Source organism: Capricornis sumatraensis, chromosome 22 (assembly GCF_032405125.1).
Source record: "Capricornis sumatraensis isolate serow.1 chromosome 22, serow.2, whole genome shotgun sequence".
In the NCBI taxonomy this organism is placed as follows: Eukaryota; Metazoa; Chordata; class Mammalia; order Artiodactyla; family Bovidae; genus Capricornis; species Capricornis sumatraensis.
The window spans coordinates 34,523,659-34,537,777 of record NC_091090.1 but is presented as its reverse complement, the minus strand read 5'-3'; the positions used below and the strand labels follow the sequence as shown (position 1 = coordinate 34,537,777).

The 14,119-nt window shown below is 40.9% G+C and overlaps 1 protein-coding gene and 3 non-coding genes across 4 annotated transcripts in view; 2 read left to right on the top strand and 2 right to left on the bottom strand.

Moving 5' to 3' along the window:
* The window catches only part of LOC138069278 (zinc finger protein 184-like), a 1,142,341-nt gene that overhangs the window by 108,119 nt on the left and 1,020,103 nt on the right, over positions 1 to 14,119 (bottom strand). The window lies entirely within an intron of this gene.
* Positions 2,476 to 2,582, bottom strand: TRNAL-CAA (transfer RNA leucine (anticodon CAA)). Its single transcript has 2 exons — positions 2,545 to 2,582; positions 2,476 to 2,521 (listed from the first exon to the last, which is right to left on the bottom strand). It is a non-coding gene; the product is annotated as a tRNA-Leu (tRNA).
* TRNAT-CGU (transfer RNA threonine (anticodon CGU)) lies at positions 8,624 to 8,696 on the top strand. Its single transcript has one exon. It is a non-coding gene; the product is annotated as a tRNA-Thr (tRNA).
* TRNAI-UAU (transfer RNA isoleucine (anticodon UAU)) lies at positions 12,713 to 12,806 on the top strand. The gene is made up of 2 exons: positions 12,713 to 12,750; positions 12,771 to 12,806. It is a non-coding gene; the product is annotated as a tRNA-Ile (tRNA).

Here is a 14,119-nt window from a genome sequence, read left to right as displayed (position 1 = left end):
GGTTCGAATCCCACTTCTAACAAGACTCAGTTTTGTTCTTGGCACACATGTGTCTTTCATCTCACTCTTGCCTTTCCACCTTCATTCTCCCGACTCTTGAGTATCCTCCCTTATTCTGTAGTTTGGTTCTTTCTACCTCTAAAGACAGTCCCCACCAGCAGCTCCACCCAGGCCTATACTCAGGAAGGTCCTGGTATCCCTGGAAGAGTCACTAACAAGTCATCTCTACAACCACCAGCCAAGCATTTGACAAATGGAAATTCCCAATCAGAGAACCTGGAGTATTCCCACATACAACTGGGCACATTAAAAGAAAATCTTTGCCACTGATGACTCCCTCTTCCCAGAGAGAAAGAGGCAGTGGATTTCCATTCAAAGGTTGTCCCTTACTCTGTCAGCCTGTTTATCTTAATGAAACCCAGGAACTTGACTTAATAACAAAAATACAAAGTAACCAGAAAGCTCTCCCTTTCCTATAGAGACCTCAAGCCAGACTATTATGTGCTGGAGGAATATGGCCTCACCACTGGCAAATCAGACAATGTTCTCCTGCATGACCACACCAATGAAAAGGACCCAGACTTTCTTAGTGGTAGCTCAGCCTTCAGAAGCTCCCACACAGTCCTAGCTTTTTCCAGTGGGAAAGTTACTGGAAAATTCACTGCTTTTCCCCACATGGAGGAACTGAAAGGAACGAAATGGAAGCAGTAATAATAATAATAAACCCCCCTGGAATAAATTTGTAGCGTTTGTATTTTTGTATTAGTAAGAAAGATATCCAAAAGAGTAAGCACACAGTTTCTGGTTTTGCCTTTAGATTTAAAGACAGCATCACAGTACCTATGGTACTATCTCCCAGGTTAAGTAAGAAATGACACATTGGGGAATGTGGCAAGCACTCAGACCATCATTTCCTAAGTTTTTAAAAATCAAGCTCTGTAACAGTTTACTGGCTAGAAGAAGGATCCTCAGAGCTTAGTACTCAGCATCCAGCCCAGGTGTTGGATACTTTATAAAGGGAAGAAAACATTTTAAAATGATTTCTATTTTATTTTACTTTTTAGATTTCCCCATTTATCTCAAAGTATACTAGGAATGCTTTGGAACAGAAAATAAAACCAGTTACAGGAAAACAAACAGTCTCAATCTGAAACAATGGTTGGAAGAAGATGAAAATGGAGAATGAAGAAAAATAATTTGGAATTTCATGATTTCAGGGGAAATGCAGGACAGGAAAGAGTGGTGGATGTTTAGGAATCTGCAGAGGTGAGAGTGAAAAAAGTGGAATTTGATGATGGAAGGGAAAGTGACTTTGGGTTCAAAAGGATAATTAATCACACTTGGTAGTTCAGGGCTCATTTTGGTTATTGGTCCATGCATACTTTGTTTCAGAAACACCTTTTTCCTTGTCACAACCTGTAACCATCTCTTTCTTCTCCCAAAAACATATAGATCCTCTCTGAAGTATTTAATATTCTTTAGGAAAGAAACTACCGTCAAAAAAAGTGCTGTTGATTTGTGTGATTTTTATTGGCACTGTTAATCCTTATATGTTTTTATTTTACTCAACACAGTTTGAAAAATCTATTGTCTTGCTACAGTCACATCTGCTCCTATGTGCAGCTGCCACATAGTATGAAATTCATGGGTGGCCACTGAAATATACCTGGTGGATATCTAGCTTGCCTGTAATAATCTGGTACTGCAAAATCCTACACTTAGACAAGGCCAACCATGGAGTTGAGCTGGAATTTCACTGAGGTACATTCCTAGGAGGAAGATTGCTGTGTAATGATTTAAAAGCTATACAGGAAGAAAAACTCATTTAATGTCAAAGCTGCAAAAGTTAAAAGTCTTAATTTTAAGACCAATATCTTACCTAGCTTATGTAGCTCTTCACAGAAGGCATTTTTTTTACCTTAATAAAAATAAAGAAAAGATATCTAAATCAAATCATTTTGAAAAGAAATCTCAGAGCGAGCTCAATTTTACTCAGTTTAACAGTATGAGCATTTCCTTTTGATAACCTAAAAATATTATCAGGAGTGTCATAGTCTTGAAGGACTCTCCCTCTTAGATATTAGAGATGACATAAGAAGATGTCATCTCACAAAGTCATCTTTGTGAGAGCTTTATAACAGATTCTTTTCCGTGTACAGAAAAGCAGTGAGGATTTCATTCATTCTCTCCACAGTAAAAACCCAACATCCAACAGTGGATGACTCATCAGTTGATCCACTAAGGAAAAGACCACAAGTTGTTATGGTACATTTTTTTCTAGGAGGAGTGGAATCTCAGAAGGCAGTGCAGGAGGTTGCCTCCACGTGATTCTGAAAGTATTCCAGGATTCTTTGACTGGGGAATTCTCACTGTCGAATATCGGTCAGGGCCCAGAAATATTTGAGTGTTGAGAGTTGAGTATCAGGAACTTTACAGTACTTTTGTTCTGAATGTCGTAAGAACAAAATTATGATGTGTCAGAAGTGGGATTCGAACCCACGCCTCTATTCGGAGACCAGAAGCCCCAAAGGTGGGAAGCAGAAGCTTGAGTCTGGCGCCTTAGACCACTCGGCCATCCTGACACGTTAGCCCTAACCCTTGACAGTATTGTACTGTAGATTCTAAGTGGTTGGCGTATAGGGGCGTCCCAGAAGAAAAGTTTCTGAAATTTGTCGGACTGGGTGGGAGTTGTGAGTTCAGAGACAGACAAAAAGGAAGCAGAACGAGAGCGTTAATGCAGACCTGAATAATTCTTTTTGCCCTGGAGACAGGGTGGTAGGGTATTGAGAGACACTGTTCCGCCCCACCCCCACCAACCAGAGCTCCCGGTCCAGTCCCCTGCCTTCCAGCCTCGCCCGCCAGAACAGGGACCCGGACTCACACAAATTTCTTCCTATGGCCTGAACCCCACCTGTGACCTGGACCCCAGGGTCACTGTTCTCTTTGTGATTCAAACCTTCATTAAGCAGGTCCAGTTCGATGCTGCCTTAGAATCGGTGGAAACTTTGAGTGAATAAATGGTCAACCCCACTGCTCTGGACGAGAGAGAGTCATTCCCCTTGTTCTCAACTCGTCCGGACTCCGATTTAATCGCCCGAAGCCATTCATTCCACCGGTCACTGTTTTCTGCCCTGCAGGGTCGCCTGTGCTCTTCAGTAATAATCTTGCCTTTCTTTCTAGAGCTCTCAGACGCTTCCCGGGAAATATTACCCCTCTGGGGTGACAGCAGCAATTCTGAAACATATGTTTACGTTTATATGACTGAAAAATATATTTAAGTGATGGAAAATGAAATAGACAAAGGGAAAAAAATTGCTTTTGTTGCAATGATTATTTTGGGATTAAAGGAGAGGACAAATGAAAACCTCGAATAATCTGGAGTATCACCAAGTTTCTATAATTAGGCTGTGAAGATCCAAATCTATAGGACACTGAAATTAGAGAACTATCACTTTTAAATTCGTAATTTTCTCATCTATTACCCTAATGCAAATAGAAATCAGCTCTTAAAAATAATGTTATTGTTTGTAGATTTCACTCTTTTTATTGTGATAATTTTTTCTCTATACTAATAGTATGCTTACAAAGTATGCAATATTGAGTGTGTATTTTAATATATATATACGTTGAATTTTTGCATTAATGTTTTCTATAGCTTGAGGCATAGGTATATTTCTATACACCTTTGAAGTCTATTTATGTACTTTTTGTAGAAATGAAAACAGGTTTAAAATATTTGGGGTACTTGAAAATGGATATTATGAAAATGTAAGCAAGAAATCAAAACTGAAATATGCCATAATTCAATTTTCTTTAATACACCAATTCTTGCAGTCCCCAGCACCGTCAATATTTCATGAACCTCTGGGTAATATGTTCCCTAGACACCTGTTTAATATTAATGCAAACTTATTTTAATGTCTCAAAATTTTCTTTATAAGTCCAGGGAACATTGGATAAATGAAATCTAAGGAGATAGAGGCTTCTAAGTGATTAGAATTAAGTCATTAAAAAAAAAAACCTGTCATAGATACTATTTTCTAAAAATGGCCATACCAATATATCTCATGTCATGTATTTTTCTTTTAATGCAATTTTGAGACATTCTTTCTGGAGATGGGGGGTCTATGTTCCCTCCCCTTGAATCTGGCTAGGCCTGTGCCTGCTATGGAAGGGATGCTATACGACTTTCCAAAGCTAGGTTGTAAAAGGTGATAGAAACTGTCAACACTTTTCTCTCAAGACATTTTTCCCCAGAACCCAACCACCATACTGTGAGGAAGCTCAAACTAAGCTACAGGGAGAAATCACATGGAAAATACCTAAGGACTCCAGCCCACAGCCAGCAACGACAACCATACGTTTGAGTAACCCATTCTTCAGATGATTTCCTGCCACTGGTCTTATAGTCTTCCACTTGAGTTTCCAGAAATCACAGAGCAGAGACAAACTGTCCCCACTGTGCTCTGTCCAAACTCTGGGAGAACCAATAAATGTGTAGAACCCAAATAAATTATAGGTGTTAAATTAAGCCATTAAGTTTTATTATGATTTGTTATGTAGCAATAGTTAGGTATGGATCAGTCTTGGTCCAATCAGGAGAGAAGAACCAATAATGACAGGAAAAGTTGTTTTATTTTTCCAGTTTAATTGAGATATATTTGACATATACTACTATATAAGTTTAGGGTATACGACATAATGATTTGATATATGTATATATTGCAAAATGGTTACCATCATTAGTTCAATTAACATCTATCACCTCACAAAGTTACAAATTATTTTTCTTTGTGATGAGAACTTTTAAGATCTACTCTCTTAGTAACTTTAAAATATACAATACAGTATTGTTAACTACAGTTGTCAAGTTGTACATTATATCCCCAGAAAGTATATTGCTTATAATGAATAGGGAAAGTGTAATATATAGAATTGTTAACTAAATGAGGGATTGGAGAAACAAGGAATTGATGAGTAAAAAGTAAAGTGAATACTAATGAATAAAAGAATAGCAAATCACTACCCTTAGGACTGCTAAAGCACCTTAGGAAGTGCCCCCTCACCCATGGCTGAGATAAAGCATAGAAGGAAGAGACCTCTATACTTCACCCTACCCCTAGCTAAGATCCAGACCTTGATGGGGAAGGCTTGGGCATGATTCACTGAAGAGCAGAGCAATTTCTGTGGGGTTGTGCCAGCAGAACTTGCTTGAAATCTGCCCTCTGGAACTTGCTGAAGATCATTTTTCCAGTGTTTCTTGGAAAACTTCCTGGAGAGGTCTCTCACTGAGAGCTCTCCACTAGAAAACACTCAAGGGGGATGCCCGCCGGGGGAAGTTAGTGGCTGTTGCTGGCTGCTGGAGCCTGAAGCAGGGGAAAGCCTTGCCTGTGTAGGAGGTAGGCCCTGGGGAAGCGGCAGGCCAAGTAATGCATGGGAACCAGGATGCAAATCCCCCTTCCTCCTGCAATGATTCTCCACTATTCTCTACTGAAGAGCTTTGGTGCCTATTAAAAGAAAACTATTTAAAGGATTCATACCCATTTCCACAAAGCAGGCAAAAAGGGTGAACTTGGGACTGAGAGACAGTAAATTCATGAGGAGTAGTGGATAATGCAAATTTTTTTACCTAAAAATGGGAACAAACTCTATAGCATGTGACTTTGCGGCTGTACAGCAGGCAGAAACTGGAAAGACCTTGAGAAGACTGTTACTGAAAAGTCCTGAAGACAGTTTCTTCCTGTTGCCTGTCTCATCATATTTCACTGAGCTTATACATTTCTTTAGGTGCAAGAAAATCAGAGGTGAATACTATACCTAAATATAGGATGAAATCTGTGAAAATGGCAAATCACAGACTTTCTCGAAGTTTCTGATCTTTCTTGAGACTACATCCCTTTCCTCTCTGATACTCAGGTGATGAGGAGGAGCTTCAGCAGAGAGGCCCTCCTGGACAGGCAAGTTTAGGATTATGGAGAATCTGAACAAACTGGCTCCTCAGGAAGGCAGGAGGCAGACTTTTCATCGAAGAAGTTTAGGAAGTTGCTGATGAGTAACAGTGATAAAATTGACCTCACATTTCTTTCACTCCCCTCACTCTCAACTTCATTAATATGCCCATTTCCTGTTTTGTTGTGTTTCTCTATATTTTTGTTTATGATACTCTATGTCACAAGACATCAAATTGCCAACATCTGTTGGATGATAGGAAAAGCAAAAGAATTCCAGAAAAACATCTACTTCTGCTTCATTGACTACACTAAAGCCTTAGACTCTATGGATCACAATAAACTGTGGAAAATTCTTAAAAAGATGGGAATATCAGACCACCTGACCTGCCTCCTGAGAAATCTGTATGCAGGTTAAGAGCAACAGTTGGAACCAGACATGGGACAACAGACTGGTTCCAAATTGGGAAAGGAGCACATCAAGGCTGTATATTTTCACCTTGCATTTTTTAACTTATATGCAGAATACATCAGGTGAAATGCTGGTCTAGTAAAGCACAAACTGTAATCAAGTTTGCCAAGAGAAATATTAATAACCTCAGATATGCAGATGACACCACCCTTATGGCAGAAAGCGAAGAGGATCTAATGAGCCCCTTGATGAAAGTTAAAGAAAAGATTGAAAAAGCTGGCTTAAAACTAAACATTCAAAAAACTAAAATAATGGCATCTGGTCCCATCATTTCCTGGCAAATAGATGTGAAAACAATGGAAACAGTGAGAGACTTTATTTTCTTGGGCTCCAGAATTACTTTAGATGGTGACTGATGTGAGAGTTGTACCATAAAGAAAGCTGAGCTCCAAAGAATTGATGCTTTTGAACTGTGGTGTTGGAGAAGACTTTTGAGAGTCCCTTGGACTGCAAAGAATTAAAACCAGTCAATCCTAAAGGAAATCAGTCCTGAATATTCATTGGAAGGACTGATGCTGAAGCTGAAGCTCCAATACTTTGGCCACCTGATGTGAAGAACTGACTCCTTGGAAAAGACCCTGATGCTGGGAAAGATTGAAGGCGGGAGGAAAAGGGGATAACAAGAGGATGAGATGGTTGGATGGCCTCACTGACTCAATGGACATGAGTTTGAGCAAGCTTCAGGAGTTGGTGATGGACAGGGAAGCCTGGCATGCTGCAGTCCATGGGGTTGCAAAGAGTTGGACAAGACTCAGTGGCTGAACTGAGGTCATAAGAACATTATTTTGCCCATATATGACTGTGGAGAGAGGGAGGTAGAGTGTGTTACTTTTTTACCCAGTGAGACCTTTAAAAGAGCAGGCTTGTTGGCTTTTCATAGATTCTACAGCCTCTCCTCTGAATGATGGGAGAACTGTATTCCAGATTGGGACCAAATCATAGAAACTGGATTCCCCACTTCACCAATGAATCTTAATTTGCTGAGTTGTTTTTAATGAGTTACTTGAATTTGCTGGCAATTGAGTTGCTTTTGGTTTTGCTTTTTGTTTTTCATTAAGAGTTGTTTTTTAATGAGCCAGCTATCAAATCCTGAAAGTAGACAGGAAAATAATCCTTGCTTTGTATCAGGAGCACAGGGTCTCTGATCTGGGACTGGAGACATAGGATTTGTGGTTGAGTTTTCTTCCTCACCAAGTCTCTTTAAATTATTGCTGTTGCTGATCTGAGTGGAGTCCCTAAACAGATTGTGTGTGTGTGTGTGTTTGTGTGTGTGTGTGACCCTCGCAGCCCCTTTGTGTGCTCAGTGTCTGACTCAGTGATTAGTGTGCTCATATTTATATGTGTGTGACTGTGTGCTCAGTGTGCTCCTATCTGACTCTTTGAGACCCCATGGACTATAGCCTGCCAGGCTCCTCTGTCCATGGGATTTCCCAGGCAAGAAGACTAGAGTGGGTTGCCGTTTCCTTCTCCACTCAGTTCCTTTACCTGGGTGGAAATTAACAAACTTTCTGATATCTTTGCCACAGCTCCTTTAGACAGAATTTTTTTATTTGGATTTCAGCCATACCCAGTCGCCCTGGATCGGGACTTTAAAAGGTGTTTCAGCCTCAAAGACAAGGCTACAAACAGAAAGAGCCTCTCTTCGGCTTCAGTTTCAGGGAGGTCGCTCCATTTCCTTCTTCCTGCTGACCTCATCCTTATCCTCAACTCTCAGTCTCCCTTCTGAAAACTGATATCGAGGAATTTGAGACAGATCTCTCGTGCTTTTCCCCAAGGCTCTAAGAAATGAAGCCTGGAAAATCAGTGCGGAACATACTGCAGAGCAGAGGGCGCGACTGTAATTAAAATCAAGTGGCCCCGTGCCCCTCATCCGGAAACCTCGCATCTTAGCGGATGGGCAAGCTGTTCATTCCCCACTCTCGTCAACGTGCAACCTCTGACCCTCGACTGCTCTGGATTTTTAGGCAAAACTCTCAGAGTTGGATTAGGGGTCCTGTATTTCCTTTGACAAAAGCCAATCGAACATGATGTTAAAACTATCAGAGAGTGAGGGAATTTGTTTGACCACAGATCAGAAAATCGAAAAGGGATTGACAGTAGGGTGTCAAATTTTCCAGAAACGATTCAAAATAAAGCAATGAAACCCTAACGATTTCAGTATATAATCTGCTTTAAGACAAGGAGTTAAAAACTAAACTACTGGGGCTCCGTAGCTCAGGGGTTAGAGCACTGGTCTCGTAAACCAGGGGTCGTGAGTTCGAATCTCACTGGAGCCTTGTGGGGTTGCTTTTAGAAAAAACACATGACACAAATAAAGTTGCTGTGATATATGAATTCTTGATATCTGAAAATCAGGTGTGGAAAACCTCATTTGAAATGCCACCAATACAATTAATACCAGTACAAGCTTTTTGATGTGAAGAGCCGACCCATTGGAAAACACCCTGGTGCTGGGAAAGACTGAAGGCAAAAGGAGAAGGGGCGGCAGAGGATGAAATGGTTAGATAGCATCAGTGACTCAACGGACCTGAGTCTGGACAAACTCCGAGAGACAGTGAAGGACAGAGAAGCCTGGCGTGCTGCAGTCCATGGGGTCGCAAAGAGTCGGACACGACTTAATGACTGAACAACAACAAGCCTTTTAATAAACCAATTTCTATTGTGATTCAATTTGTTGTAACCTGGAGTCCTGACTAACTTTGGTGCTATAAGCCTAAAGAGATACTGTAATTATCGATTTTATCATACTTACTTAATGGAGTCAAAGCTTCCTTGAAGACAGGAGTCGTATCTTGCTTCATATTTTATCTCAGAGCTAGATACAACAATAGAAAACTCAAAAACTGAAAAAGCAAAGAGAATAAAGACTGAAAAAAAACAAGAACAGAGTGTTCAAGGGCTGCAGTACAAGCAGAAACGATGTAACATGTAAGTAAGGGGAACTCGAGAAGAAGAGAGAAAGTAAGAGAAGAAATATTTGAGAGAATAATGACTGGGGATTTTCCTGAAATTAATGTCAGACACCTAACCACAGGTTGAGGAAGCTCAGAGAACACCAAGAATACATAATAAGACTACAACTAGCTACTTAATTTTTAAACTACAGAAAACAAAAGATAAAGTCCTGAAAGAAGTTAGAGGGAAAAACATCTTACCCACACAGAACCAGAGATAAGAATTATATCAGACTGCTCCTCAGAAACCACGCAAGGAAGAAGACAGTGAAGTTAAATATTTAACATTTTGATGGGGAAAAAAAATAAACAACTCAGAATTTTGTACCCTGCAAAATTATCCTTTGGAAGCAAGAAAAATACTTTCTAAGACCAACAACACTTTAGAGAATTTGTTGCTAGATGACCTGACTTGCAAAAGCAATCAAACAAACAAAAAGCATGCTAAAAGGACTTCTTAGGAGGCATGGGAAAAAAAAAAAAAAAGGTCAGAAACTCAGGTCTATATAGACAAAGGAAGAGCACTGAAGAAGAAATAAGTGAAGATAAAAGAAAAACTTGCATTTTTCTTATTCTTAATTGATTTACTATATAACAGTTTGTTCAAAATAATAGTATTAACTAAGTATTTGATTATGTACACTTATTTATATACCACACACCTCTCTCTATATATATTTGCTTGTGTATGTCTGTATATATGTGACATGAATGACAGCAATGATACAAGGTACAGAAGAGAGCAATTGGGATTCTTTTGTTGTTATAAAGTACTCACGGTATTCAGGAGATGATATAGTGCTATTAGTGTTATCTGAAAGTAGACTTGGATTAGTTGTAAATATATATTGCAAACTACTGAAAAAAGTAAAAGAAGTGTAACTGTATGCTAAGATAGGAGAGAAAATAGAATCATATTAATGCTCAATTAAAACCTCAAAAGTGTAGATGACAAAAGTAAGAAGAAAGAACAAGGGTAGTAAACAAAAGCCAATAATGACTTAGTAAATATTTATCCAGCCACATCAATAATTACTATGAATATTAATGGTTTAAGTACATCAATTATATAAGGGAGTTATTATCAAGAAGACAAGAAATAACAAGTGCTGGTGAGGGTGCGGAGAAAAGAACAGTGCGGAGAACCTTTCTGCACTGTAAGTGGAAATGTAAATTTATGCACTCATTATGGAAAACATCATGGAGGCTTCTAAAAAAATTAAAAATAGAACGACCATATGATCCAGCAAATTCACTTTTGGGTATTTATCTGGAACTTGAAGGAAACATCCACTTTGATGAACTAAATCAAGTTGACCCAGAGAAAGGAATCCAGAGAGATAAATACTCCAAACTTTCTGTCTTCTCTCATTCTGTTTGCTCCCTCAATTAAAACTCAAGATAAAGTTGCAGGGCAGGGAAACCTAAATTGTAGTCAGTGCAGGCTATGCTGCTGTGTCGTTTCAGTCATGTCCGACTCTGTGTGACCCCATAGATGGCCTCCTACCAGGCTTCCCCGTCCCTGGGATTCTCCAGGCAAGAACACTGGAGTGGGTTGCCATTGCCTTCTCCAATGCATGAAAGTGAAAAGTGAAAGGGAAGTTGCTCAGTCGTGTCTGACTCTTAGTGACCCCATGGACTGCAGCCTACCAGGATCCTCCGTCCATGGGATTTTCCAGGCAAGAGTACTGGAGTGGGGTGCCATTGCCTTCTCCTGCAGGCCATACTTCCATAGAAAAAAGAGCAGGCAGAAATCAGAAGTTGTTTTTTTTTTTTTAACGTTAACAATCCCAAGCACTTGGCTTTCTATCTACATTTTTCTTCATGCACATGATTTTATGCTTATAATGTCTGCATTGTATTAATGAAAGTCAGTTTAATATCCAGTGACATATTGTGAGTCTTGTAAGTTTTCATCTCTTAAGAATAGTTCCGAAGATACTGGTTCTTCTTGTCTAGATCCAGACTTGGAATACAGCACATGAGTGCTAAGATGAGGTTTATATAAATCACTTAGAACAATGTCTGGCCCAATAAGCGCCATCCAACTTGTGGCTGCTATTGTTGTTAGATGAATGCCCTCTAGAGGTTCAGACAGAGCTCGAGGACTGTGTGGTGGGAATCTAGGAGGAGATCGTGTGGTGAGATGGTCATTACTAAAGGGCTATGTCGCTTCTCACTGCTCCTTACTTTAAGGTGTGTTTTAAACACACGTAACGATCCAGTACAACAACGCAACAGACGCTGAAATATGGAAATAGTTCTCTCCCCTCGCACTCCTTCCTGCATCTGAATGGGGATATTTGGTCACTGGTCTAGCACTCTCAATCCTGTTTGTTAAGTCCCGTGTGGACAGGAATAGTCAGGCTATTCCATTATTTACACAATTCTCCTTCTCACTGACAGGAATTATTCCATAAAAGCCTGAAAGCCTCATATCTGGTATGTATGTACCAGCTGTGATTACTCTATGCCAAATACAAACAAGCAAACTAACAAACAAAATTGGCCTTTATAATGAGATGCCCCAGGCAGAAAATGAAGATACTGGGTGGGCAAATTGGGTTTGCCTCTACTCTACTGGGTTGTAGAGGCAAACTACCTGCAGTGAACCTCGAAAGAAGGTCAAAGCGGGTGGAGGAGCAGGGTGGGAGTGGGGGTCGGGGACACCACCTTGGTCTCTTTAACACTCGGCACAAAGGAGCCGTTTCCGCTCTGGTTGTTTTCCCGTAGGAGATGCTGGACCAGCCGGCTGTATGACTTAGAATGAGGTTTGCAAGCAGGCTCGGGAAGGATTTAGGGGAACCTGGAGGCACAGCCCGGAGATGCTGGACAGCAAGGTGGATAGTTCGGCCAGAAGCGCAGCGGGTGCTGGGAAACCCGCTGGGCGAGGACTGGGCTGGCTCTGCTTCTCTGGGTCCTGATCTGGTAGGAAGCATCACGGATCAGCCAGGCGGTGCGCGGTGATGCAATACCTCAGTCAAATAGCCCTTGTCTTCCGCGGAAATCGTTCCCTTCTTGGAGTCAAGGCGAGGGGGAACCAGAGTCCGCCCGTCCTTTCTCCTCAGCCTTCTCTCGGGGATTCTGAAACGAGCATCCCTGAACACCTGGGAAATGCTGATCTTTGCGGGCCCAGAGGAAGGATCACAAACACGCTTGCGGGAGAGATGGAAGTGTCTCGATCAAAGTGTCTCTGCCAGGCCAGCCGCGGCTGAGGAGGGTGGGGAGAAGAGGGTCCCCAGCAGTGCGGCGCGTTCCCGCTCTGCTTGTCTTGGGGATCCAGCGCGCCGGTCGCTCTTGGCTCTGTAGAGTGCGCACCGAGAGCTAAGGGAAAGCATGCTCCAGTGGCGCAATCGGTTAGCGCGCGGTACTTATACAGCAGTATATGTGCGGGTGATGCCGAGGTTGTGAGTTCGAGCCTCACCTGGAGCATGTTTTCTTCCCTTTACGGTTTCAGTTTCTTTTCACTCTAATACTTTCCTTCTCTCCTCTTTAAAGATAAAAGCTAAAAAGAGGCTGCTACATTTTCCAAGGTGAGAACGCAGATATTCCCATGATTAAGGAGAATATTTGGTCGTTTTCAAACACAAAGAAATCACAAGCCGAAAGGAGGCAAATTGAGCTCATTCAGTCATATTCGATTTTCCTCTGTCAGGAGATCTTAAAGTCAGGTTGTACAGCTTCGAATGAGTCTCCCTCATCCTTTCCTCGCTCCTAGTGTAAAACCATCCCTCAAATCTTTGGGAACTGAGCACGGAAGAGGACAACCTGGGTCTTACGCTCTGCCATTTTGTGCAGCTGTCACAGGGGCTCACGAATGACCAGAAGCTGCGCTCAGGCATCTTAACTTCGAGTTCCATAAGATCTGCAGTGAGGTTGCTGAACTTCATCTGTGAAATATAAACGTGTTTGAGTCGAGCTCCACCGCCTACTTTACATAAACCAGACGGGAACAGAAATTTATCTCCCCCTGCAATGAAACGTAGGTAGCTGTGTATGTATTTCTTCCTAATTTCATCTGAAAATAAACGACCTTGTTTGGAAAAACGACATTCATCTGGAGGCTGTGTCTGAAATAAATGATCGTATGTTGCTCTACTTGTATCCAGTCTCTCCTGGATTTCATTGTTTCACAGGACCCTCCTTGTGTTTCTTATGTATCCTTATAGCCTACAGTTTCATCTCAATTTTTTTTCTCACCTACTCATATACACATTCTTTGTATTATATTCATTCCCTTAATTACAACATCTTTCCAAATACTGATGATTTTAAGATTTCCTTCCCATCCAGTCCCCTCTTTTGAATCAAGACCTATGCATCCTACTGCCTACAGGTTATTTCTGTCTAGACATGCCTGCAAGTCTGTAACAGCAACACATGGGGAAATCATCAAACTCAAATCCACTCCCTCTCCTGTGCACTTTTATCTCAAAGGGAGCCATTCAGCAAATACTTGATGCCTGCTTTTTTGGCAGATCCACTCTAGATGTAGTGGGGGAAAAAAAAATCAAATCTTTATTCTCTAGAACCTAATTTCTAGTAGAGAGAAATAAGCAATGAACAACTGAACATAAATATATTTATATATAGCTAGACAAAATGGTAATAAGCTTATAGCAAAAAACAAAAGTAGGATAAGAGGGATCAAGGATACCAGGGAATATGCTGGGAGTGCTATGTGATATAAGGTTGTTAGAGAAGGCCTGTCTAAGCAGTGACATTTAAGCAGAAACCTGAGGGAA